The sequence below is a fragment of the Pipra filicauda genome, unplaced genomic scaffold (genome assembly GCF_003945595.2).
Source record: "Pipra filicauda isolate LSUMZ 115617 unplaced genomic scaffold, ASM394559v2 scaffold36_size6622888_pilon, whole genome shotgun sequence".
NCBI classification, from domain to species: Eukaryota; Metazoa; Chordata; class Aves; order Passeriformes; family Pipridae; genus Pipra; species Pipra filicauda.
This window is the reverse complement of record NW_024104498.1, coordinates 3683312-3707958: the sequence shown is the minus strand read 5'-3', so window position 1 is coordinate 3707958 and position 24647 is coordinate 3683312.

The following is a 24647-nucleotide window of genomic DNA, read 5'->3' as shown; positions in this document are numbered from 1 at the left end:
AACCATCTTCCTTGTTCCCAGCCCCAGTCCATCCTTAGCTGCTGGGTGCCCATTTATCCCAAACCAGCACCAAGCAGTAGCTCTGCCTTGCCTCCATCCCCAGCCTCACTGCAAGTCCTGCCAGCCCGATGGGCACTTCTAGGACAAGACCTCCATTTCCATGGTGTTGTGGGGGGAAAACCCTCCAGTCCCCAGGAGCACTGCCTCCCTGGGGATTTCCATGCCTTGCACCCTTTCCCTGGCTTTTTGCAGCCTGGCAGGAGCGCAGCCACCCGGGAAGGGCTGGCAAGGCTCCCTGGCCCCGGCTGTGCCGCTGGGGCTGCCCCGGCTTCCCCAGCCCAGTGAGGGCAGGCTCCAGCTTGGCATGTTGCAGGGGCTAATTTTGGCCCAAAGGGTTTCCCTTCAGCAGACTCTGACGCCAGGGTGGTTTTGAAGACAATCTTAGCCGGAGTCTTCCTTCCTCGACTGCCAGCGATCCGGAGCCAGGCTGGTGTGTTTGTGTTGTGTGTGTGCATGTGTGTGTGTATCTCCAAACCGCAACAAATATTTCATATTCGTTTTCTCTCTTTCCTTTTTTTTTTTTTTTTTTCCCCCTGTGAGCCCTTGGCTGTGGTATTTAAATGGTAGGTGTGGTCCCGGCGCTGCATGCCAAAACCAACACCAGCTCCGGAGCAGATAACCCCGTGAGCAAACGCAGCAGCGAAACCACACTGAACTGCTGAAAGAGCCGTGCTGGGATGGGCAGTGCTGCCGGGTATGGCCATGGCACAACCCTGTGGGCAGGCAGGCAGCAAGTGGCCACAGTAGCCGCGTGGCTCCCTGGCCTGACACAAAGGCTCAGACAGAGGGTCCAGGGTGGAGAGAGGAGGTGGTGGAGCCAGCGTGTCTAACTGAAGGGCCACGCACTAACTGCTCACTGTGTGCAGCCAGGAACTGTTTGGGATGGTTTTTTTTTTTCTTTATAAATCAAGGTAAAATACGTTGCTTAATCATCTATCTTCCATGTTATAAACAATCAAAAATGCTACTTTTCTCCCCCAAAAATGTAGAGTGTGAACAAGTGGGAGGAGAAATCCCTCCCGTCTTTTAAGAGCAGCTCGCAAAGAAACTTTCTTACGCTCTGATGTTTTTCTCATCCAAGCTGAAAGCCCTGAAATATGGTGAGCGTCATGTATTTCAGCATGAGTCACTCAGAGAGAACCATCTGCGTCACCTACCCTGGCAGTGCTGGCAGGGCCGGTGTGCATCGGAGACAGTGGGGACTGTGGGGGTGGAGGGGACCTCTGAGTGCTCTTCGTCCAAGGATGGATAGAGGTAAATCCATTCAGGCAGGAGGAGAATGAATAAAGATCGATGCGGACCCAGAGCTAGAAAGCTGCCCTCCCTTTCACTGGGGCAACAGCCATTTCTGGGGATGAAGCAGGGTTGCCTCAGAGCACCCATCAAGCTTTGAAGCTTCATGGCATGAGCATAATCCCCAGGAAGTTCGCAAGCTCATCCACAGGTGAATGTGCACACGTGTGAGGTGCTGGCAGTGCTGCAGCCGGTCAAGTGAGAACCACAGCATCCTCCAGCTCAGGCAGAGCCTGTGCCTGGCTGCTGGTGTCCCCCCAGAACAGCACCCACACATGAAAAGACAAAGGAAGATCCTTATTCCAGCCTTCAATCCCCAAGACTTCCACAGGGTTGTCAGGGCAGCAGGTTCCTCAGAGGGCTGATTCTCAGAAGGTTTTGCTCCAGAGGGGACCTGGCTGCCGTTCACAAGCTGTGGGATAGCAGGTCAGTGTCATGGGAGAGAGACTGGGGGAAGCCTGAGCTTTCCCAGACCCAGCACTCACATCCCACTCTCCTCCTTGTTCCCTGGGTTGCTCTGGTGCAGCAACTCTGGTTTGCTCCTGCCCTAAGCTGGTGCCGTGTGGGAAGTAGGCAGAAGGGGCACTGCCATCCCACAAGTGTGGTCCCAAGCAGAGACCACCCTGGGGTGGAGGGTCCCTGGGACCCTTAGCTGATGGAGACAATGCCAGGAAACGGGAATGCTCCTCTCCAGCTGGAAGCCCAGCAGCCTGCCTGGAGGATGACTGAGGATAAGTGTACCCTGGCTGGACAGTGCCTGGGGGTGACCACAGGCGGCTTGTCCCTGAGCTGAGCTGGTGCACGGCCATGGCCAGGCGTGTGGCAGAGCAGCCAGCACACCACTCCCTGCCTCCCAGCCCCACAGCTACAGCGCTGCAGAGGAGCCGGACAGGCACGCAGCGCTTCTCCAGCAGCACAAGGTGCACAGCGGGGCCGGGATCCACCCAGCCCGTGGCAGAGTAGGAGGGAGGGTCCTTGGCAGATGAGGTGCTCTTTTAAAATCCACAGCCGAGCCGGCTCCCTGCCCAACCTCAACGCGTGTTCTGGCTATGGGCAAACCCAACCTCTAGCGGCCTCCATTTTCCCTGGCTCCATCTTCCCTGCCGTGCCTCAGTCCCGCTCCACCACTACCTCCCACGTGTCAGCGAGGGGCTCGGTGCAGCCGCTGTGTCCTGTGGCTCCCCAGGGACCACTTGGCCCCACTGGCACGTGTCCCAGCACGGAAAGGAAAATAAGGTTCGGATGTCACCTCCCCAGTCAAGAGTGGAAAAATCTTTCCAAAAAACACGCTTTTAACTCCTCGCCGAGTGTAGCCGATGTTGGAGTCCCCAGCCCCACAGATTGCCAGCCAAACAGGGAATTTTCCACCTAGATCAAAGCAGAGCCACGTGGTTTTACAGGAACGGACATGGAGGTTGTGCCCTGTGCACCTGTCTGCCTGTCTCCTTGTTTTGGAAAACTGCAGTGACCATGGGGCACTGTGCAGGACCCTGAGGTCCCCTGCTCTCCACAGTGTTGATTCAATCCCTCCTGACTCCCCCAGCACCCTATGTACTGTGGGGTGCAGGGAGGGCCTGGGGGGCTTTCCACGTACTGATGGCCCTAAATCCATCTCCCCTCCTAGAGATGTGGAATGAATGAGGCCTGACTGAACTCATGGCACACGTGATGGTGAGGAGGCTGCTGTGTGCATGCTAAGAGATAGGAAGAATTGGAGAGGGCGGAGAGGGAATCTCAGGAGTTTAGAGCTGTAAGGCCACCCTAGCCCCACTGCTGTCCCCCATGTATGGCCCTGCATCCCTCCTTCTGCTCTGAGGTAGAGGCTTCTGGGGAGCAGGGGAAAGTTTCTAGGGGCTGTGAGACTGTGGAGCTCTCTATGGAGCTTGGGAACTCTACAGGATTGCTTCTCAGTCTGTCCCTGGGTCGGTGAGCAAAGGACCAAGTGGGGAGAGCCCAGCCCCACATCTCAGGCACTCCTCAACACCAAGCCTGCCCTCAACACCAAGCCTGCTGAGCTTGCCCTCACAGACTTACAGACCAGGTGTGGGGAGTAGGAGCCATGGGTTGGTGGGCAGGTCCCCTCCCATCAAGGGAAGGCCCAGAGCAGCTTAGAGGACACATATGGAATGGGGATGCTAGGTGGCACGAGGTGCCCTGTGGCCAGTAGAGCAGCACAGGGATAGTGCTGGGAGAAGGATGAGGAAAGCCTTCTTCACTGTCCTGAGTGATTAGGGGCTGCCACATCCTACTGGGACTGTGGCCCAACCTCACTCTTAGAGAGTGGGTGGATTTAGGGAGCCCGGATGCCCCTAAAGTGACTCGAACCCAGGTTTGCCCCACTGAGCCTATTCCAGTTTGCTTGCTGCAAACTGGGCCACAGTGGGCACAGGGTCTTGGGGGACACCCGGGGATCTCTGGCCATGCCTTGTCACCTCCCCCACACCATCCCTGCCCTGGTAAGGGGTATCGCCTCCCTCAGCCGCTCCAGTGTAGGCACCTCCCCACCAGCCCAATCTGATGCACATCAAAGCCGGGGCAGAAGCACGGGCCGCTTGGCCCGAGGACATTAGTGTTAGGCAGGGGAACATGCAAGCAGCCCCGGCTGGCGGTCGGGATGGTGGGAAACTCCTCAGGGAATCTGCACTTCCCATAAAGAGGCTGATTCCGGGAAGGAACCCCGGACCCGAGCCATCAGTGGGACTATTACGGCCACTCCAGCCACCTGAGACCTTTTTAGTCTCCAGCCCGGTCTGCTTCCAGCGACGGTGGTGTGGGGATTCTTCTGCCATCCAAGTACACAATTGCAGGGTCATTTGCATCTAAAATGGAAGCTGGGCCCTTTAGCGGCTCGTCGGCTCCTGATAGCGGGGCTGGGAGCCTGCTCAAGCACTAAACCCGCTAATGCAATCAGCGATCCCAGAACTCTGCACATCAAAAGTCCCCGGCTCCCTTATAGCAGCCTCCCGGCCAAGACCTCCCCCTCCACCACCTTTCATCACTGCCAGGGTGGCTATCACCCGACTCCTGCGGAGCTCTGGGTGGTGGAAGCCCCAGAAGCAGGGATCGTGAAGGACCACCAGCCCTCCTTGGGTGCAGGATGGGCACACCGCCGTGCTCTTGCCTGCACCCCTCTCATAGAATAATTTAAGTTGGAAAGGACCTTAAAGATCATTTAGTTCCAACACCCATTACCATAGGCAGGGACACCTTCCACTAGACCAGGCTGCTTGAAGCCTCATCCAGCCTGGTCACTCCAGCACCCCGCTGCTGTAGTTTCCTTCTCTGTAGGACTTCTTTTGTTCCCATGCAGGTTGTGGAAGAACATGGCCATGGACAGACTGGGGAGGGGGCCACAGATCCCTCCACTCACCCAAGGGAGCCATGGGGCCAGCACAGGACAGGAGCACCCACAAACACTGTGACTCATGTGTGAAGTTACTAGTAACATCCGAAAGGAAACCGGCTGAGACAGCCCCGGCCCACATTCCCTGCGCCAGGGAGTGTCACCGTCTTCATCCCACTGCATTGTGTCCCTAGAGAAAGGACTGGCAGCCCCTGTGCCACGTACCTACAGGGAGGATACTGTTTGGCATCTGCTTAGCAGGGTGCCAGATGCTGGAGGCTGAGCTAGATGGGACAGCCAGCACCTCTGAGTGGCCTGGCTGTGGCAGCTATATCCCCCAAGGCGTGCTTGCAGACCAACCAGCATCTCCTCCTCTTGCTTTCCTCCTTGCTCATCCTCTGCACTCCCCAGGGTAGCCTCAGAGAGCCTTCCCTGGGTGTGGAGAGGACATTGCCCAAGGTGGCATCACGCTGCACCTGCAGGCGGGACGGATCTGAGCCATCTCTGCATCTGGAGGTATGTACTGAGTGCTCTCACACCACGGGCTGGTGGCCCTACTCCTCCTGCTCAGGGGGACCTGAGAGCCCCCTTGTCTCACTGCACAATCCTTGTCACAAGGACATGCTAGAGCCCATGCCCTGCCTGGATGGGCTCCTGGCTACAGCTCTCCTAGTATCCATCTACAGCAGGGCCTCAGGTCCGCCGAAGGGACAGCACAGTGCTCCTGGAGGGACACAAGGACATCTACTCAGTGGCACAGGGGTGCTGGCTGCACTGGCTTGGTGCTGTTCAGGGCGCTGGCCCATGGCTTCTGGCCAGCAGTTACCTCTCATGGCAAACACAGCTGCTTCCCCATCCTTCTCCGTACCCGGCTCATGGCGCCGGCGCCAGCGACTGTTGCCATATGGTGCTGCTGTGTACACAGCGCCTGGGTACGCACAGCGTGGCGGGAGCGCTTGCACTGGGGTCTGCCTGGCCTCAGGGGGACCCAGCACCCCCTAAACAGCTGCACCCTTTGGCAAGGAGAGGGGTGGGGGCCCTCAAGTGCCTGTACAAGGGACGTGGCCCCACTGCTGGCTGACCCGTGCCTGATCTGTCCTGCTGGAGATGGGGTAGTCTCCTGGCAAGGTCAGCATGTGGGGGAAGAAGCCCTTGGGGCAGGGCGGGGTTCTGCCAAGACTGCTGGTGACTTGGTGCTGCCAGTGCAACCAGTGAGCGCAGCAGGACGCAGGTGACTGTGGCGGTCCCACCCTGGCAGGGAAAGCTGGCAGTGACTCACCACCCTCACCAGCCCTGCCTGCTGGGTGACTCCTCCTGCACCCTGTCCCATGGCTCTTGCCAACCCCTGCACCCTCCATACAGCAGCAGCCGTGGGCCAAGATCCTGTGTGGTGCTGGCAGGGACAGTTGCCACCCATGGGGGACATTCCCTGGGCCTGAGGGCCCCCACATCACATGGCAAAGGCTACACCTTGACACCCTGCTCCCGTGCCCTGGCTTGGTGGTGCCAGATCCAGGACAGGGGCAAGAGAAAGTCATCCTCCACTCTTCTTTCTCTGCTTTTTCCCCCTCTTGGGGGGAAACCTCAACTGCCTTCCAAAGGGTACCTCCATCCTTCTGTTCCTAGCCAGTACATGGGGCAGGGAGAGAGGGAGTCCTTTTGGGACTGCCCCCATTCCCAGAGCAGCACCTGGGGCTGAGCTGAGCTCTGCTCAGCAAAACACCTCACTCAGCTGCCCCAGGGGCTCACAGGGGTGTGCACATCCCAGGGAAAGGATGCAGGCAACGTTTGCATGCATCCAGAGGGGATGGAAAGACACTTTGGGATGCATCCAGGTTGTCAGTCCCACTTTTGAGAAGGGGGCTCTGGGTCAGGGTGTAGGGGATGGGCCAGGCAGGGATGAGGCAGCAAGCAGGAGGTGGGGAGGGGACCAGCTTTGGAACCCTCCCCAGGAGGTTTCCCCAGTAGAGTTTGGCTCCACTGCACGGCTGCTGCGACAGCAAGCAGGTCCCTTCAGTGCAATGGTCTCCTGCAGCAAGTGATGTGCTCTGGTCTTGCCACATCTGGAGTGGCAGCAAGCCCAAGAGCACCCCCTGAGAGAGCGTGAGGCCCGGTCCCCACACTGATTGCAGCAGGGAGGACATGGGATGGGGAGATTCATGCCCAGGGTCTGGCAGGAGGCAGGCTGGCGGCTGCCAGAGTGGGGCCCAAGCCCTACCTGCCCCAGCCATCCTGCACAAGTCCTGCAGGCACCCAGGCTGCTGGGGACCTGCACCAGCTCCCAGCCAGCACTCCCGGGCTGCAGGAGCACAGCTGTGGGCACACTGCTGCTTTGCTGCTCCCTGTGCTCCCATGGCTAAAGATGGGTACACACAGCCAAGGACCCCAAAACCTGTGCTCCAGGGGGGTGTGGGGTGAGTGACAGCAGAGGAGATGGTTGGGAGCTGCAGAAGTTGGGGTTGGTGGGGGCTGGGGGGTGGGCAGTCAGGGGTGGGAAGTTGGACCCCAGCTCTGATGTGTGGTGGTTTGCATTTTTGAGGGTCTCCCCGCAGCCCTGTTCCATCCTGGGGGTTGGGTATGGTGAGGAGAGGAGCAGAGGGATCAAAGAGGCGGGGGAGAGGAACAGCTCGTGAGTTGTGGGTCATTATCTGTTATTAACATCTGTAATCTCCCAAGAGCAAACTGAGATTTACAGCCTGTTATTAGGCTGTTACTCAACCTGTTGTGCAACAGCTCAATTCAAAAAAAAAAAACCTGAATGTGATTAATAGCCTGCTAATAAGGGGGAAATCTCTCCTATTTAATTCAAACAGCCTCTACTGGGGCATTCCAAGAAGGTATGGGCTCTTAGCCCAGGTTCCCAGGCTGGCTGCTGGGCTCCTGCTGGGATTCCCCTGGGAACCCGCTCTGGATGGGGGTCCTGAGGGGGCAGTGGGTGCTGTTCCCCACCACAGATCTGGAGTCTGGGTTCTCAAAGGCGTTGGGTAGCAATTGCTGCCTCCTCCAAATGCTGCCTCCATGGGAAGTGTGTACTAGCTGGTCCCTGGCCATTCTCTGTGGTCACTCTGGAAGAGGTGGAAGAGGTGGAAAATCTGAGTCAGCTGTGGTTCTTATCCGAGCATCTCACCTTTTGTTTGGCCGTGACTCGCACCTGACTCACTTTGACCCCACAGCTTCCTGCCCTCCTGCCTTTCACTGCCTGTGGTCCAGAGGGTGCTCTCTGCCCCCAGCTGTTCCTACCCCAGCTACAGCTTCACCTGTTGGCTCTCACCCACTTTCCAGGCATCCCAACCTGCCTGTAAACAGCTCCCTGTCCCTGAGACCACTCCACTGGGAGTGCTCCCTGGTTCCTGAACTCTTCTGTCCCTGGGTCTTTGCCTTTCCAAATTGTCCCCTGATAGGATGAGAACAAGCAGGCAAGTGTCACATGGCTATTCCCCTCAAATCAAATCTCTGGATGCTATTTGCATCCCACCTGGACCCCAAGGGCCTGTCCCTTGTCCAGGATGGGGTCATGGACACAGTTTTGGGTGGAAGAGAAGATGCCAACAAACCCCCTTGCACTTTGCAGCCTGGATTTCGCCTGTGCCACTAAGTCCATGGTCTCACTCAGCTGGCGTTTGACCCAGTGACTGAGCACCATGGTTAATTGGATTGCAGCCGGCCTCATTCCTACCCCTGCTGCCAGCCCAAGTCCTGCCTGTGCTCCTGGGATGCTTCAGGAAAACCGCTGGCTGGGATCCACCTCTTTCCAGCATTTTCTTTTCCCTGCGGCATTAAATCCCTTGGCCACTTTCCTTGGACACACACTGGCCCTGCCCAGAGGGACTTGTAAGCTCTGCCCTAGATGAAGAATTCAGCCACTCAGGAGCTGCTGCCGTCTCCATCCCTGGCTGAAGGCAACATCACCTGCAAGTGCCAGTGCTCCGGGTCTTGCCAGGAACAGCTGGTTTCCAGGGCCATCCTCTGCCTCTCCTGGAGCAGTTGGAGGCACTGGGAAGCAGAGAACAGCTCATGCCACCTTCAAATGACACCCAGGGAGGACTGGAGGGCAGCTTCTTCCAGCAGCACGATGTCTGTTTAGGAGCAGATACACCTGGGGTGGGCTGGGGTTGGGTTGGGGGGCCCACAGGGCAGTGGGGACACAGACAACATCTGTGATCACCAGGGCAGTGGCACATCACAGTGGGGGACACAAGCATAGAGCTGGGGTCCCTACTCCCCACACGTGGCCATCCTGAAAAGCCAGGCAGCTTCGGTTTGGCCAGCCCGCCTGTTGGCGATCCCTGTTGGAGCTGCCACCCACAGCCACCCCCAGCACAGGGCTGCAGCGGGCAGGGGCTGTGTCCATGGCCCCTGGGCTCCCAAAGCATCCCGGCAGGTTGCTGCTGCTGGCTGTGCGGGCAGCCACACCGTGCCAGCCTGCCGCAGGGTTGCTCAATGCTGCAGAGGAGGGCGAGCTCAACCTGTCCCCGCGACCCACACAGTTAATGAGGGCCTTGGCGGTGCCTCGTCAGCAGGCACCCTCACTGCCCCGGCCGCGCGTCGCCCAGCGCGGCGCACGCGGCGCTGGAGCTCGGCCGCTGGCAGGCCTGGCCCTGCCTGTGCCTCACGTGGCACTGCGGCCAGGCTGCATTTTCCACATTCCGCCCAGCTCTGAGTCACTGACATCTCCACTGCCAAAACCTGTACCCGTGCCTGGCTGTACCAGCAGCCCGTGCTGGCTTCAGTGGCCGTGCATGGCTCCACGCAAGGCGATGGGCACCCGTCCCTGTGTGCATATGCTCCAGGACACTCTCCCCTGCCCTGGGGAGGGGTTTCCCACCCTACACCCTAGCAGAGTGGGGCAAATGCTCCTGCTTTGCCCTAGGGAAGCTTTGGTGCTGGGGGTCCTGCACCCCACAGGGAGCACCCACCTTTGTACCTTTACCCCAAGCATCCCAGGGAACATGCCAGGAGTGCCACCTCTGCAGCACTGAGCCTGGCCTGGCATTTGCAAAAGTAGCCATGACCGAGGCCTCAGGCACACGGGAAGTATTTGACTGGTGGCACTGGTTGCTGGGGAGGCTGTGGGGATGGGGTGCAGAGGGAGGGGTGTGTGAGGCTCCCTCTTGCATTCCCCCAGCAACTTCTCAGGATGGCTCACTGTCAGCAAGGAGCGCACACGCCTCTCCCACCACCTGTCCCTCCATCCCAGTACAGGACTCCCTGAATTCATTGTGAAGCCTGGCAAAGCTATGCCAGGGATTGCCAACCTGTGACCCCCATCACAGCAGAGATTCCCACCCCAGCTGCCCTCCCGTGAGGCCGTGGGCTCATGCCGGTGGCAGTGTGTGCAGTGACTTTGCCAAGCCCAGGACAGTGAGGCTGTGTGGATGGATGCTGTGAAATGAGTGTTTTAAGGTCACTCAAAATAATCACCAATAAAGGTATCAGCAACAGCAGGTTTAATATAAAGGCAATGGCACAACAGAGTTCTTGGCAAGGTTCACTCGACTACTTACTAGATTGTTAAAATATACAGAGGAAAAGCACACAAAAATCTAAAATCAATATCAGACTGAACTGAAATAAACACAAGATTCTCAGATCATAGTATGGCCAGGGTGGGGTGGTGCGGGGGGGATGCACCACCACAATGGAAGAGTCTGGATGACCAGCACACCACAGCAGCTCACCAGCCACGCACTGAGACAACCCCGGGGGAATCAGCCACGTGGGGAGGAGTGAAGTGAAGTGAAGTGAAGTGAAGGGGGTTGGTGAGGGGGCACACAGGGTTCTGCACATGTGTGGGGTGTGAGGGATGTGGGGGGATACATGGTGTGGGGTCTGGGCTCACCCAGGTTTGCGGTGGATACGGTGGGGGTGTACGTCATATATGCATGTGTAGGGCATGTCTATACATGTGCAGGGTGTGTGTGCATGTGTGGGGTTCACATGCATTCTGATGGGGGCATTTGCCTGTGCAGATGTGGGGGGGGGATACTGATGCACGCACACCATTTTTGGAGGGGTGTGGGGAGGCCTGTGTGTGCCTGTGGGATGTGTGTCCAGGCATGTGCCTTGCTCCCAGGGAGGACAGTGTAGAGGGGGCTGCAGGGGGTGTGCGTGTGGGTGACGTGTGCGTGTACACAGGATGTACAGTGCAAGGTGCACACAGTGTCGGGTGTGTGTCTGTCCACCCGCACCACACACAGACATGTGCAAATGCCCACGGTAGGAGTTCCCAGCACTCAGCAGTGTGGCTCATTCGGTGCCAGCAGGCCAGCGAGCTCCCGCACAAGCAGGTGGCTGGGGAGCAGTCCTGAGCCCTTCCTGGTGCCTCTCCCCACAGCGGTGGCTCCAAGCCGTGACACAGGGGCCGGGCTGTCTCTTTCCGGCTGTTTCCCAGCCTGTCAGGCCAGTCATGTCAGGTCTTGCTGCGATTTCCCGGATGGTTGCTTGGCACCTTCCTCTTCCCCATCCGGATGGACAAGTTCCTGGAGCACCAAGCTGGGGCAACACATCTCCCTGGCTCCAGCCCTGCCTCCCCAGCTCCGTGCCCTGGCTTCGGCATCCCTCCTCAGTGCTGGCCAGCTCCCTCCCTGGTGATGCTGGACGGGCGGGGAGGGAGCGGGGCTGCTAGCGCTGGCTGCGGGCGGGCTCTGAGTCACTCCGGGGCGGGAGGTGCGGGGACAAACTTGCCGCCTCTGCCGGGCGGTCGGGGCGGCTGGACTGGCTGGGCGAGTCAGGCCCGGGCGGGCAGCGCGGGCGCCGTTCGTTTGCCGCTGTGGCTGGAGGACGTGCCGGGAGGAGCAGTGCTGGTGGGGATGGGCATCTCCTGGTGCTGGAACCCGGGGAGAGGTGCCCGGGGCTGGGCAGGAAGGCAGAGACTGCCCGGAACTGGAAGCTGGGCAGGCAGGACCGGGCTGGGATGGCTCTAGTGTGCTGGGCTCTCCTTCCCATTGTGCAGGACAGTACTGGCCATACAGGGATGCTCAGCCTTGGGGAGAGGTCAAATCTCTGGCCAAGCTCACACTGCCCATGGAAATACCCTTCCTGTCCAGAGCCACCCACAGCTCCATGCCACGGATAAGGACACGGGTTTGAGCAGAGGGTGTAGCTGTGGCCGCAGGCAGGCACGTGGGAGCTGCTTGCCACGCTGAGCCCTGCTGTGCCTCGCTGTCCCCACAGCCTGCTCAGGGCAACTCTGGCCATGCCACCACTCCTACCCCAACAGCAGAACAGCTCACATGCCTTCTTGCCCTCCCATCCTTCTGCATGTGGGGAAAGAGGCAGAGAGCGTGGCAGAAAAGACATGTTGGGTTAAGCCCCAGAAAAGCTGTTGGCACTGAGACAGCAGCCCTGCCCAACCCCATGCACTGCCAGAGCATCCTTTGGAGAGAGCTGGAGCATGCAGCTCAGGTACTGTGGTAATGCCAGATCCATTTCAGTGTCTCCAACAGCCAGGAACAGTCCTGGGACATTTCCCTCCAGGCCATACTAGGCTGTGGCTCTGTGCCCTCCTGGCCACACCAGGTAGGACATGGGTTCTTGGCTGGGGCAGAGGAGGTGCAGGCCCCTGGGTACCTGGACCTGCTCCCTTTATTCCCAAAACCTGTGATTAACATTGCTGCCAGGGTCTGTAATTACCCACCACTGTTCCTGCCAGAAGCAGGGTCCTGGTGGGACAATCCTCCTGCAGGGAGCCAGAGGGACCCCCAGGCTAGAAGTCCCATCTGATACCCTGCCAGATCCACTGGAGAGACAGAAGGGCAGACTCTGCATGACCACTGGAGAGACAGAAGGGCTCCCTTCATCCTTGGCATTTCCAGGAGCCCCTCAGGTGTGGTGAACCAGCAGCCACTGCTCAGGGTACCAGGAAACATGAGGCAAGTGAAGTGAGAATCACTGGCTCAGCCCTCGGGATGGAAGAGTGGGGCTGACCAGCCCCACTGCTGAGTCAGGGTCTTGTCCCTGGCAAGCAAGACCAGATCCTGGCTGACAGAGGAGGGATAGAGCCTCTCAGTGCCAGGAGGCTGTGCTCCTGAGTTCCACTCTCCATCCACAATGAAGTCCCTCCCATCCTTACCATAGACATCTGGCTAATGAGCCCCATAGCTCCTGCTGGGAAGGTGCTGGGAACCTTGTCCTTCTGTGTTTGTAACCCCTCCCTACCTGGGCTCCTGCAGTCTGCCTTGTGTCCTCTCCTTGCTGAGAACTAGAAGGTGAGGATGCACCAGCCATAGGGACCCAGACTTCGGGGCTGGCTACTGACAAGTCCAGATGCCCCAGCAGAGCCAGAATATGCACATCTTTGTGGTCCCATCCAGCCCCACAGGTGTCCTGGGGAATGGCTTGGGGGAGGACCATGTTGGAGAGACCCAAATGTCCCTGTGGTCCCCACAGGGCAGCGGGGTGGAGGTACAGGGATGGGGCTGTGGCAGGGGCCAGGCAGCACCCTTAGTGGATATCTGGGGTGAAGGTCTGCCCATTGGAGCCAGTGGCAGGGGCCTGCTGTGGTGTAAGGCAGCCAAGTGCATTGCCCCAGAAGGGACAGCAGCAATTTTCATCACTGGAGGAGCCTAATCCTGAGTACAAGAAGGTGTCAGAGCCTGGCACACCTGCACACATCTGTGCACAGGGCTGTACATGCCTGGCACACACACAGAGGGATGTGCGGAGCATGGGCAGATCCCCTGCAGCAACGTGTGGGCAGCACGTGTGACTCCTGCCCCGGCTCCAGCGCCATTGGATCACAGCAGTGTCTAGAGTGAGGGTGCTGGACACAAAGGCCCCCAACAAACCCACCATGTTCCTATTGTCCCCCACATTGTCCCACAAGAGCCTTTACCCTATGAGCGATTCTTGCCTGGGGCCAGGACAGGTAGAGCAGGATCCCTGCCCTGGTCTGTCATTTTGTCTCTAATAGGATTCCCTGCTGTTCCCCTTCATCAGGGCTGAATGAGGGCTGGCTAATGAGGGGAGTGTGATTATCGGGGCAGGGGGCTGGCTCTGGCCAGAGGGAGGTTTCCCTGGACCAGGTAATGACAAGCTTTTGTCCCCTCTGCTCCTACCCCCGACAGAGACAGGTGGATGAGGATGCCCCTGGCAAAGAGTAGTTATCAAAGAGCTGAACTCAGCAATTCCCAGCCACTCCCACCCTCCCCCCACAGTGTTACACTAAAGGGATACCTTGGCTGCTGGAGCCTGACCAGGGACTCAGGGGTCCTGGCTCCAGTTCATCTGCCCAGGCCCAGAGGGTCAGCTCGTGAGACGTCCCAGCACTGTCATCCACAAGCCTGAGGATCCTGGTGCCAGCTAGGAACCCCATCCAGCCATGGTCCTGTCTCAGGACACCACATTTCTAGTGGCCAGGGTGTACCAGGATGGGATGGATGCCTGGGCAGCAGGTTCCAACCTGCACCAGCCCCAGACCAGAGCAGCATGGGCTGCAAAGAGGCATGTGGGGCCAGTAGCCCCCCACACTGCTCACCCATGCCAGCATAGGGGTAAACAGGAGGCAGCACTGTTTGGGACACATACTGTCTGGAACAGGGTCTGGCTCTGCATGGGCTGAGCTGGGCACTGTAACTGGAAGAGGCCAGGGCAGAGCAGGGAGGTGAGTGGGACCAGCTCCCACTCCTGTGGGTGCTGAGGGTGCTTTCAGTCCTCTGGGGATGGAGGTGTGGGTCCCCACTTTAGCCAAGGTCAGCCAGTGCTTGGACATGCTTTAGCTCTGCTGATGTCCTGCACCCTGTGAGGCTGCAAGGACGTGAGGAACCCAGGCTGTGGACATGGTGTGCAGAGGCAGGACCCTGCAGTAGGACCCTGGTGCAGCCAGCACACAGGGAAGGTGCCGTGCCTGCAGCCTGGCAAGCAGGTGGGTGGAGAAGCAGATGGATCGCGTGCGACAGTCCAGAGATAATTCACTGCTCCTGAGGAGAGAAATCTTCCACCTGGAAAGGAATCTGCCTTCCTCCGCCCTCAGCCCAGGAGGCTGCAGGGCCCAGAGGAGCAGGGAGGGGTGTGCAGGTGGGCTGCTGCCCTGTGAGCCCTGCACAGGCAGGGCAGGCAGCACCCTTCACAGGCGGGGCACCCGCAGTGCTGCCGTATCTGCACAGAACCCCTCTGCCTCACAGACATGAGCCCTGACTCTCCAGCGGGATTCTGGGGAGGAAGCTGGGGTTGACACCAGCTGCTCATCCACCCTGCAACTGAACATTCACAACAACCACGGCCAGCACTGCCCCTGTGCCAGGGGCATGTGCTGGGGTGAGCCGGAGGGTGCTTCCCAGTCCCACTAGCCAGTGGCCACCAACATCCCAGCAGCTCCTGTCCCTGCATACAGGTGGTAGCATGATCCTGGTGGGGTGCTTAGAGGCCCTGGCAAGGTGCAGTACATGCACAGCTTTGGGAAAAGGCTGTGCCAGGCAGCTTTGAGAGGGCTGGGAGCCAGAGCGGCTGGAGGGCCCACGGGGAGGGTATAGGCTGCGTGCCCCAGCCCATCACTGCTGCGTTAGGGAAGCCGGCTCTGTGGCAGGCCCTGGCATGAAGCAGTGTCTCTGCTGAACACCTCCTGTGTCTTAGCATCTCCCAGGGGATGCAGCACGTTCCTCTATGAGTGTCCTGGCCTTCAGGCTGCTGAGTACACAACTGACGTGTGTGTGTGTGTGTGTGTGTGTGTGTGTGTGTGTGTGTGTGTACACATGTGTCTGAGCATGAGCATATTGGCTGTGCACGTGACACATCTCCAGTCAAGGCTAATTAGCTAGTGAGCTGATCAGCAAACGACCCCCCCCCGCATTGGCTTTCTGGGCACAGCAAAGAAGACAAGTGAGGATCAGTGAGGACACAAGTCCTCCCCAAGCATCCCTCCCAGCCACACCTGAGCCACAAGCAGTCTCACACCAGGATCTGAGGGTAGATGTCTCTGGGGGAGGGCTTTCCCCACCTTCAGACAGGTACCCCCATTCCTGTTGTTCTTGTCCTCAGCTCCCTACCTCTTTGGGAAATGGGCTGAGAGGATGAGGACAACATGCCAGCAAGGATGCTGGAGCAGGCTGCCAGACTGGGGAAGGTCGGGAACCCAGGGAGGTGGCCTTGGCTCCCCACGACGGACAGACACATCAGGGGGGCACAGGGATGCCCTGTTGAGCCAAGGACACAGGTGGCCATGCCAAGCACCCTACCTGCAGTGGACAGTGGTCCTCTCCCTGGCACTGCCACACTCCCCTGCCAGTCCCTGTGTCGCCTTGCTGTCCTGTCCCGCACAAACATTCCCTCACTCCCGGCCACAGTAAATATTGTTGCAGGGCAAACAGTGAATCAGCCCTCTTTGTTCGAGTGCTGCTGGCAGCCCCATCTTGTTCGACTGCTGTTTAATGACCCTCCAGTTGTGTACCCTGGAGGTACTCATTAACCTCAGGCTGCAGATGGTGAGGAGGACGGATCTGAACTAGCCAGTAACAGTTTGCTGGTGTTGGAGACCGGCTCTGGGTGAATTCTGGTGACCTTTTGCCAGGTGCGGACGTGCCAGAGGTTTCCCCTCACACCTCTGCAAGGTGCAGCCAACCCACTGACAGCCCAGCATGCCCACAGGCTCATGTTCTTATCTCAGCCCATAGATTCTATTTTATTTTTTTTCCTGATTCTCCTCCCCATCCCATCAGTGGGGACGTGGGAAGGGGAAATGAGTGAGTGGTTGTGCGGTACTCAGCTGCTGACTGGGGTTAAACCTTGACACCACCCCAGGGTACAGCACTGTGAGGCTCAGCTTGAGGCAGCGTCCCCTTCACAGCATCCCCTTTCAGCTCAGTCCATGCTCTTGGCACAGCCATGGGGCATGGAGGAGCTGCTGGCTCTTGCAGAGGGATGCTCCAGCCTCTCTGTGCACCAGGAGAGTTTCAGAGGCCTCATGGTGGGAGCTGTGGTGGGGAGACCTGTGCAGCACATCTTTGGCAGGTCAGTTAGGACCGTGAAAGTGAGCAGCTGGACATCCTGAGAGGTGCAGGGTGCAGGACAGGGGATGGAAATGGGTAGTCCAGGAAGGACTGTGAGGAACATGGGTTCTGGGCCCAAGGGTTCTTGTGCCAGCGCTGAGAGGCTGCTCCTGCTCCTACTGCTCTGCCTGGTCCTCACCTTTGATTCACATGTTCCTGGCTCTTCCCCAACACCTCAACCTCCACTCCACACCGTAGTCTGGCTCCTCTCCCTGTAGTGGTCTGGGTCTTGCCTCTCATTGTCACTCTGGCCCTGCCCCACGGTGGTCCCATGGTGGTAGGTCCCCAAATGGCAGTGCCACCACAGCCCAGGGACACCTCATGCACCAGCTCTGGGGCTGGGGCCAGAGTGCCTCAAGGTCCCCAGGGCCCCAGCACTTGTGGCACAGGTTCCCACAGTGACCCCCCAGCATCAGACATCTGGTGCCCCACACCAGCCACAGAAGGTGGCAGGAGCCAAATCCACCCCTCTGTGTCCCCATGCAAATCTGTTCCCAGGGCACTGGGCAAACGGGGCTGGTGGCAGGCGACAGCACAGTGCCTGGGGCCATCCCCACTCCCACAGCAAACTGCAAGAGTCAACGTTTCTGGAGGAGCAGCAAGAGTGTCTGCTGGATCTTTTCCCCCGAGGGCCCAGTGGGATCGGAACAGGGCTGTGGCATGGAGTAGTTCCCTGTGGCCGTGTCCCTGTAGGGCAGCACAGGACCCAGCTGTGCTGCCGGCAGAGGGGACAGCCCAGGCAGGACTACAGAGACTGCGCGGTGTGCCCGACGTGCTGGATCGGGGCTGCCAGGCAGGCCCCGATAAACATCTAGCCTCTCTGTTTATTTACGACTGAGGATATTTATATCGCAAAGTCCTTTAAATTTAGCTGGGGACACACCCAGGCACCATCCAGTGCTGACGGCCGTTGGGAGCTCCCGGCGCAGCCTGAGCTGCCACACCAACTCAGGCAGTGGGTACACCAGCAGTACCAGATGTGCCCCAGAACTGGCACCCCCAGGACCGTCATACACTGTGGGGTGCAAGGCACAGGAGCATGACTGTGGGGACAGCAGCACTTCTTATGAGGGCAGGATGAGGCTGCATCCCAGAGGGACAGGGTTCTCCGGGATCATGGCACAGGCTCTGTGCCCACGCAGTGAGAACGCCAGTGCCAGCAGGGCAGGTCCATATCTCCTCTGACACAAACTGACACCTTCCCAGCTGGGTGTTCAGTGCCATGTGGGGCTGGTTGTGGGTTCAGAAACAACCCTGGGGCTACATCCCGAAGTTACAGCCTGGAGCTCAGCCGGGTGAGCTCGGAGCAGCCCGAGGCCGTAGGGCACGCTGTGCCACCCCGACTCAGCAGGCTTTGTCCCCTGGCCCCCGTCCCTCCGGGCACTGATGCGGGGCCGGCAGGGCCGTGCGGAGCATCTCCCGCCGCCGCGGTGTCTGCCTCCCTCTGCCGGTAGCGGGGCACCCGCCGCTCCGCTCTGCCGCTCCCGGCTCTTGGAGCACCGGGTTTTGCGGTGCCTCGGCCCCGAGGCAGCACCGTCCCCTGCCAGCCAGGCCCACTGCCCCTTTCTTCCCCTTCGCCCAGCTTTCGGTGAAATGCGGCATTTTGTTCTCACAGTTACCGGCTGCTCCGTGTGTCGCTCTGTCCGTGTCGCTATGGCATCGTCTGCAGAGCAGAGGTTTGGCATTGCCCCTGCCCTGCAGTGAAGTGCAGAGCAGCCTTCAGACACCCACAGACCTGGCTGCCCCATGTCCCATGCGGACCTGTGTGAGGTGCCATGGACGTTCACCTGAGAATCCCTCAGGGCTTGCAGCCCTGTGCTGTGTGGACGTGCCACCGTGCTCATCTTACCAGACCCCTTGCTGGTCTGCCCAGTGCCTTTAACAAGTGAATTCCTTGTCTCAGAGAGGGACCCAATAGTTTTGGACAGGCGAGGTCAAGTTTCCACGAGGCAAAGGCAACGTGCATTAGGATCCCTACCCGCTTAGTCTTTATTAATTAGATCCCATCTCAGACTCCGCTGTTTCTTCAGGATAGATGTGATGCCCACCAGCCTGTGATTGCCTTTGACAGCTAAGACAGCCCTGTGTCCTCCCATAAATGTGCTGCGCTTCATCCTGCTCTGACACCAAGCCTTTTACCTCTAGCTCGTCCTGAAATCCCTGCCTCCTGGACCAAAAAAAGTCCTAAACAACTCTGCCTCTGAGCAGTGGGAGCTCAGGGCTGGCCAGCCTGAACAGGGCCTCCATGCCTATCGCCCCAGAATGCCACCCCTTTCCATGGGGGCAGTATACCCAGCTGCTCCTCAGGTCTGGGCCATCCCTCTCAGCCTGTTCCCTCTGTCCCCTGCTTCCCTTACTGCTGCCAAGTCACATTAAAAGCTGCAAAGCTGCACGGCAGAGCTTGCTGGGGTGAGTGTCCCGAGGACAGGCAGCTCTGCATGGCAGAGCCTGGCCATGCCCGGAGGCTGCCTGTCCCTGTCCTTAGACATTCCCGAGCTTGTTTTCAGGCTTGGAGACACTCTTAGCAGCACAGGGCAGGGATATCTGGATTTAATCTGCTCCTCCTATCTCCAGCTTTACATGTGGAGACATGAGCCATTCTGGGGGTGATGGGTGTTCGGCTACAAGGCAGCACCGGCAAACACCAGGCGTTGGATACCCAGGAAGAGACAGCCCTTGTACCTGTCAGCAGCGAGGACGAAGGGGACTCACGCCGGGCTGTGCCCACCGCCCATAGGGTACAGTAGGAGCCGGGCAGGATCGGGACCCGCTGCTTTGCCGGAGGCTGCAGTGAGAGGCATCTGTCCGCAGAGGGAGCGCGGCTCCTTCCCGGCCGCACTCCTCCTCCTCCTCCTCCTTCTCCTCCTGCCGGCAGCTCCTCTCCGGGCCCTAGCCCCTCTTCCCGTGAGTGAGGGCCCTCAGCATCTCCAGGTCCCCCGGGATCCCCTGCACAGAGGAGCGTGAGCTGCGGGACAGGCGGGTGGAAGGGTGACCCTCACTGAGCAAGGTTGGGTCACACCTGAGCCCTGTCCATGCAGCGTGGCTGTCTCCATCCCTCTGGATATGTACTGGGGACATCCCACCCAGCTGCTTAGGGGTTCCCCAGCATTCAGGTCTGTCACGACAGCTGGCAGAACCCGTAGCACCCGCTCATCTCTGCCAGCACCAGGAATTTAATTTAAAATTACCTGTCCTGGGGTCTGTGGGCTTCAACCATGGAGCCCTCCAGCAGCCCCCTGACACTCTGGGACCCTCACTCTGAACACAGCTGGTGTTTCTTTTGCACCATGAGGTGCTGGATTGTCATGGTCCCAGTGAGAAAGGCACTCACACTCTTTAAGTGACATTTAAAATGCTGTTTAATAGAGCTCACACTACAGAGTGACTGCTACAGATAGTCTTCAACCCCTTGACATGCAGGAACCCTGAGCTTCCCTGCATTAAACAGACTTCCAATCCACACATAGCACACCATGCAAACCCTGTCAATGGAAAAGGTTATCCCAGTTGAGTCCTTTGAGCTATTACAGGATTTTCTTATAAGTAAACAGCTCTATTCATTATTTTCCTGCTACAGTAGTATTAGAACTTCTTGCTGCTGTCTTAGATGAAGGCACAGATATGCACATGACAGTACCAGGCACGAGCTCCCTGCAGACTTCTCTGTTACGGCTTGATTTCTAACCTGAAGGAGCTTACCCCGGAGCCAAGGGATGCCCACAGCATAGGCCTGGGCCTGCTCAGACTTGCTGATACATGGGTCACTAACTCCTCGGCATACCACGGTCTCCTGGCCAGGGCCACAGCAGCACCCTGGCTGTAGCAGCATGCCAGAGCTGCAGGGGGATGAGCTGTTTCCTAGCCCCCAGCCCTGATGATGTCACTGTGTGTCCCACCTCCACTGGGGTGCTTGGCTGAATTCCCCGAAGGAAAGAGGATGGGTGAGGAGAAACCTCATGGTCATGCCCCGAGGGGAACTGAAACCCCTGTGTCATGCAGGGCGGAGCACTGAGGGGTGAGCAGGGTGGGCAGCACCTTGTCCTCCTCATTGCCCTTGAGGATGCAAAGGAGGTGGCCTTGAGGCCAGTCTCCAGGGGTTTGCATCAGCAGATGTCATAGGTGGGCAAGTGCCAGCTGCTGCTTTGCCACGCTGGTGCAGCTGTTGTCCCTTGTCCCTCACCCCTATGCCTTCTCTGTGGGACTGCCACTACCCTGTACCCCACGGAAACTGCCCAGCCTAGCCTCAGCATCCAGGTGTGATCTATGCCGGGGTCCCTGCCTGCCCACCACTCCTCAGGGATGGAGCACCAGCCCCAGCAGGGCAGCAACACCACTCCATTTTGCCAGGGCCCAAGAGCCAGCTGGCTGGGCCGGGGAGAGGAATTTGGTGGCAGAGAGTTGTAAGCCCAGTCCCTGTGTATGGTTGGCTTGTGGCAAAAGGGGAACGGGATGGGGAAGGGGATGGGGGGCACCCAGTGGCATACGGCTGGCTGCCAAGTTGCAAGAGGAGCCTGGAGCATTTCTGCAAGCCCTACCCAACCTCTGGGCACCAGCTATCCCTGTCTGGGGGCAAAGGTGGGTTTGAGGAGTCCCAGGGCTTTGGCCCCCAGGCAGAGCACCCATGGGGGCATTGGGGCAGGGCAAGGAGACAGTCCCTGGGGCAATGCTTGCCCCAGCCCCAGTTTCTCTGCAGCATGTGGGCAGTGGACTGAGCATTGCAGCAGGATGGCAACCCCTTCCAGCTGCTCCAGGTCCGTGGGGTGCTGTCATGGGATAGCTCCCAGCGGCCAGGCAGCGGGGGAGTGGGGACAGCTATTTTGGGCAGCCCAAGGCACCCCAGCTGTCATGCTCTCTGCAGCACAGCGCTCTGGGGCAGGGAATAGGTTACTGCCCTCAGAAGCATTAGGGGAGGTGCACATGCTTCCTATGAGGTGCCCAGCACCCTGTTGCCCCCCACATTAGGAGAGACACATCCCAGGGACCAGGCAGCCCAGTGCAGAGCTGATATGGTGCTGAACCCACCCAGATGGCTCTGTGCCTCCCAGCCAGGTGCAACCAGAACAGAGGGAGGAACAACAACCTCAGGACCTCAGTACAAGCTCCCAGCAGTGAAACTCTCGTCTGTACCCAGGAATTTCCGTACCAGCCACACCTATCCATGGTGTGAGACACAAGCCCTGTGCTGTGAGCTGGGTGCTGTGTGTGCCACCAAAGAAGGCTGCAGGGAGGGCACAATGGGGCAGTGTGGGGGCCAGCTTCAACCCTTGTGGCTGCTGTCCCGCAGGGCATCCACGCCCATCTTGCTGCCCATCCAAGCCAGAGCTTTCCCCAGGCTGACTGGATCCTCCGTAAGGGAATTTTCCTAGGTCACTAGCAGGCACGGGAGTGGAAAGTTCCCAGGAGCTGTGTCTGCTGGGGACAGAGCTCCCTGTGGCCAGGAGCAATGATGCCTGTGGCATTTCCTCCCATCTCCGAGGTCACTTGCCTGTCCTGGCACTCACCCAGGCTGAGGGCACTCAGCAGAATCCTGGAGCTGGAGAGGGTGTGAGCTGCTGGTAAAGCCAGTAAAGCTCGGGGCAGGGCATGGCAGTGACAGGGAGTGGGGAGCTAAGCCCAGGGCTGGATGAGGGGAGCTGTTGGCACAGGAGGTACAGGAGTCCCAGGACTCAGGATAGTGCCAGAGCAGGAGCATGGCACTGCCCCCACAGCATTGCAAACACATCAGGTCTACGCTGGGGAGCAAGGCAGCTCTTACGAGGTGGCTTCAAATTGCTGGCAAATCAGGGACAATTTGGGGGGCTTTCCGAGAGCTCAAATACCATCATGGGACCTTTCGGGTGGGAGAATGACATGCTGTCATAGAACAGTGCCTTTCCCCACGTGTCAGGCAGGATGGGAATGACACGACAGAGAGAAAAGAAAGATGTGAAAGCTGGAAGGACAAAACATGAGCTAGTGGCTCTTCTGTGGCATTTCCCCTGCTCCTTTTGCAGGGTCTTTCCTGGTAATGTAGGGCCAGTAGTGAAATCCCCAGAGAGGGCATATCCAGTCTGTGTAGGGACTTCTACTCCCATTCTTCCAATCCTGACAACAGAGATTGTTCCCCACCAGCTCACTCCCTCTCCAGGCTCCAGTGCTCAGGTGGGAAGCTTGGGGACCAGCAGAAGGGTCACTCTAGAGTGTGTGGTTCCCCAATCTTGGCAGCTCCTCAGGCAGCCCAATGCTGACCTGCAGATTTTGGTGATGTACCATCATGCCAAAGCTGAATTTTGACTTCCCTCTGCCTCCCACCCCAGAACTCATGCAAGCACTGGGGGTGTGATCCTGGATGGGGAGGGTAGGAAGCCCCCAGATCTGCACGCAGCATCCCACCGTGGGGAGACCTCGAGGCCAGATCCAGCTCTGGTGGTGCTGGGGGCACACAGTGCTCAGGAATTGCTTGGGACAAAACTCCAGGGTCCCCCTGGGGAGGTGGACAGCCAGCCTCCATGTCAGGCACACAGTGGGGACAGCATTAAATCCCGCTGCTTTTGATGCACCCCCAGACTCAAGGACAAGCTCTGGGTCACGTCAGGGCTCCAACCGCTTGGGGATGACCACAAGCCCGTGCTGCTGTCCCAGTGCGTAGGAAATTTTCAGGGGTTGTTGTGGTGTTTTGACCAGCCCATCCCTCTTGCAGGTGCTGGGAGCTGGCATTTCCTCCCCACCCTTCACCCCCCCTGGATCCCTGCCCGCATTTGCCCGCAGTTTCCCAGGCAACAGCACCCATGGAGATACAAGAGGAGAGGCCATGCTGCCTAGGCAGCGGTGCCACCAGCATGTCAACCTATGTCCCCACGGAGCTGGCGCTGACTCCATGAGGTCACTGCACCTGCCCGCAGAAACAGAAGCTTCCAGCCCCACAGATTTGAATGGCACTGGGGAAGGGGTGCTGTGGTATCACCCCCACCGCTGTGCGAGGGCCTGGGGACACTGTGACATCTGCCAGCCTGGGGAGGGATGGTGAGGAAAGAAAGAGATGGGTTCCCCAAGGGCGGGAATGGGGGAATGATTGCTACCAGATGGGGAGAGATAGATGAAGTGGGCACAAGCACAGGCTGGAGCACCCCTCCTAAATTCCTTTGGCACTGCAGCTTCTCACCTCACAGATTACTTTTGGTCTCTGCTCCTGCTGCGTCTCTGGGCACCATGAGACCCCAGGAAAGCCCTGACCAGCACAGCAGGACCATGGCCAAAGCTGAGGGTACACCAAGTGTCTAGGCTCCTGGGAAGGAGGTGTTTGCACCCAGGTGCAGGGTGCTAAAAGGGCACTGCAATGTCTTGGAGGCTGCAAGGGGGGAAGGAGCAGCCCCTCACTGACACTCCTGGGGGCTGCAGGACCCCTCCTCCTCTTTCCCCACATCAAGCACACAGAAAGGCAGAGAGATCCTGAGAAGGGTGTTTGAAAGCATGAGTTTCACCCATTGAAATCCATCCCTTAAGGATCTAATCTGTAACTCCACAGCTGGCAGCTCCTCTCCAAAGCCCAGACCCTGAGGCAGGGGTGCGGGTTGCTGCTGAGTTCTGGCTCTGACACAGGATGCTGGGTGTGGGGTGCTGGATTCAGGTGCTGGGTGCTGGATATGGGCTGCAGAGTGGGGTGTGAGGCCACAGGCAGCCAGGAGCGAGGTTGCTAGTGAGAAACCCGGCTCCTGGTGCAGAGCATGTGCGGGTGCTGGGAGGGCGTGGGAGGACATGAGCACCCGCCTGCACTGCTGCCTTCCCCTTCCTGCTATGGGAGCCCTGACTTTGGCTTTACCACACGCAAAACGAAAGTAGTGCTGGCATATGACTGTGCTGGAGCTGTCTCCCATTCTGCAGCCCAGAACCCTGGTGAGTCTGTTGCAGTGTGGCCTGGACAGACGCCCCTGGGCCACCCATCCCATCACTGCCCCACCTCCACCCCATCCCTGTGGAGGATTTCCTTAACT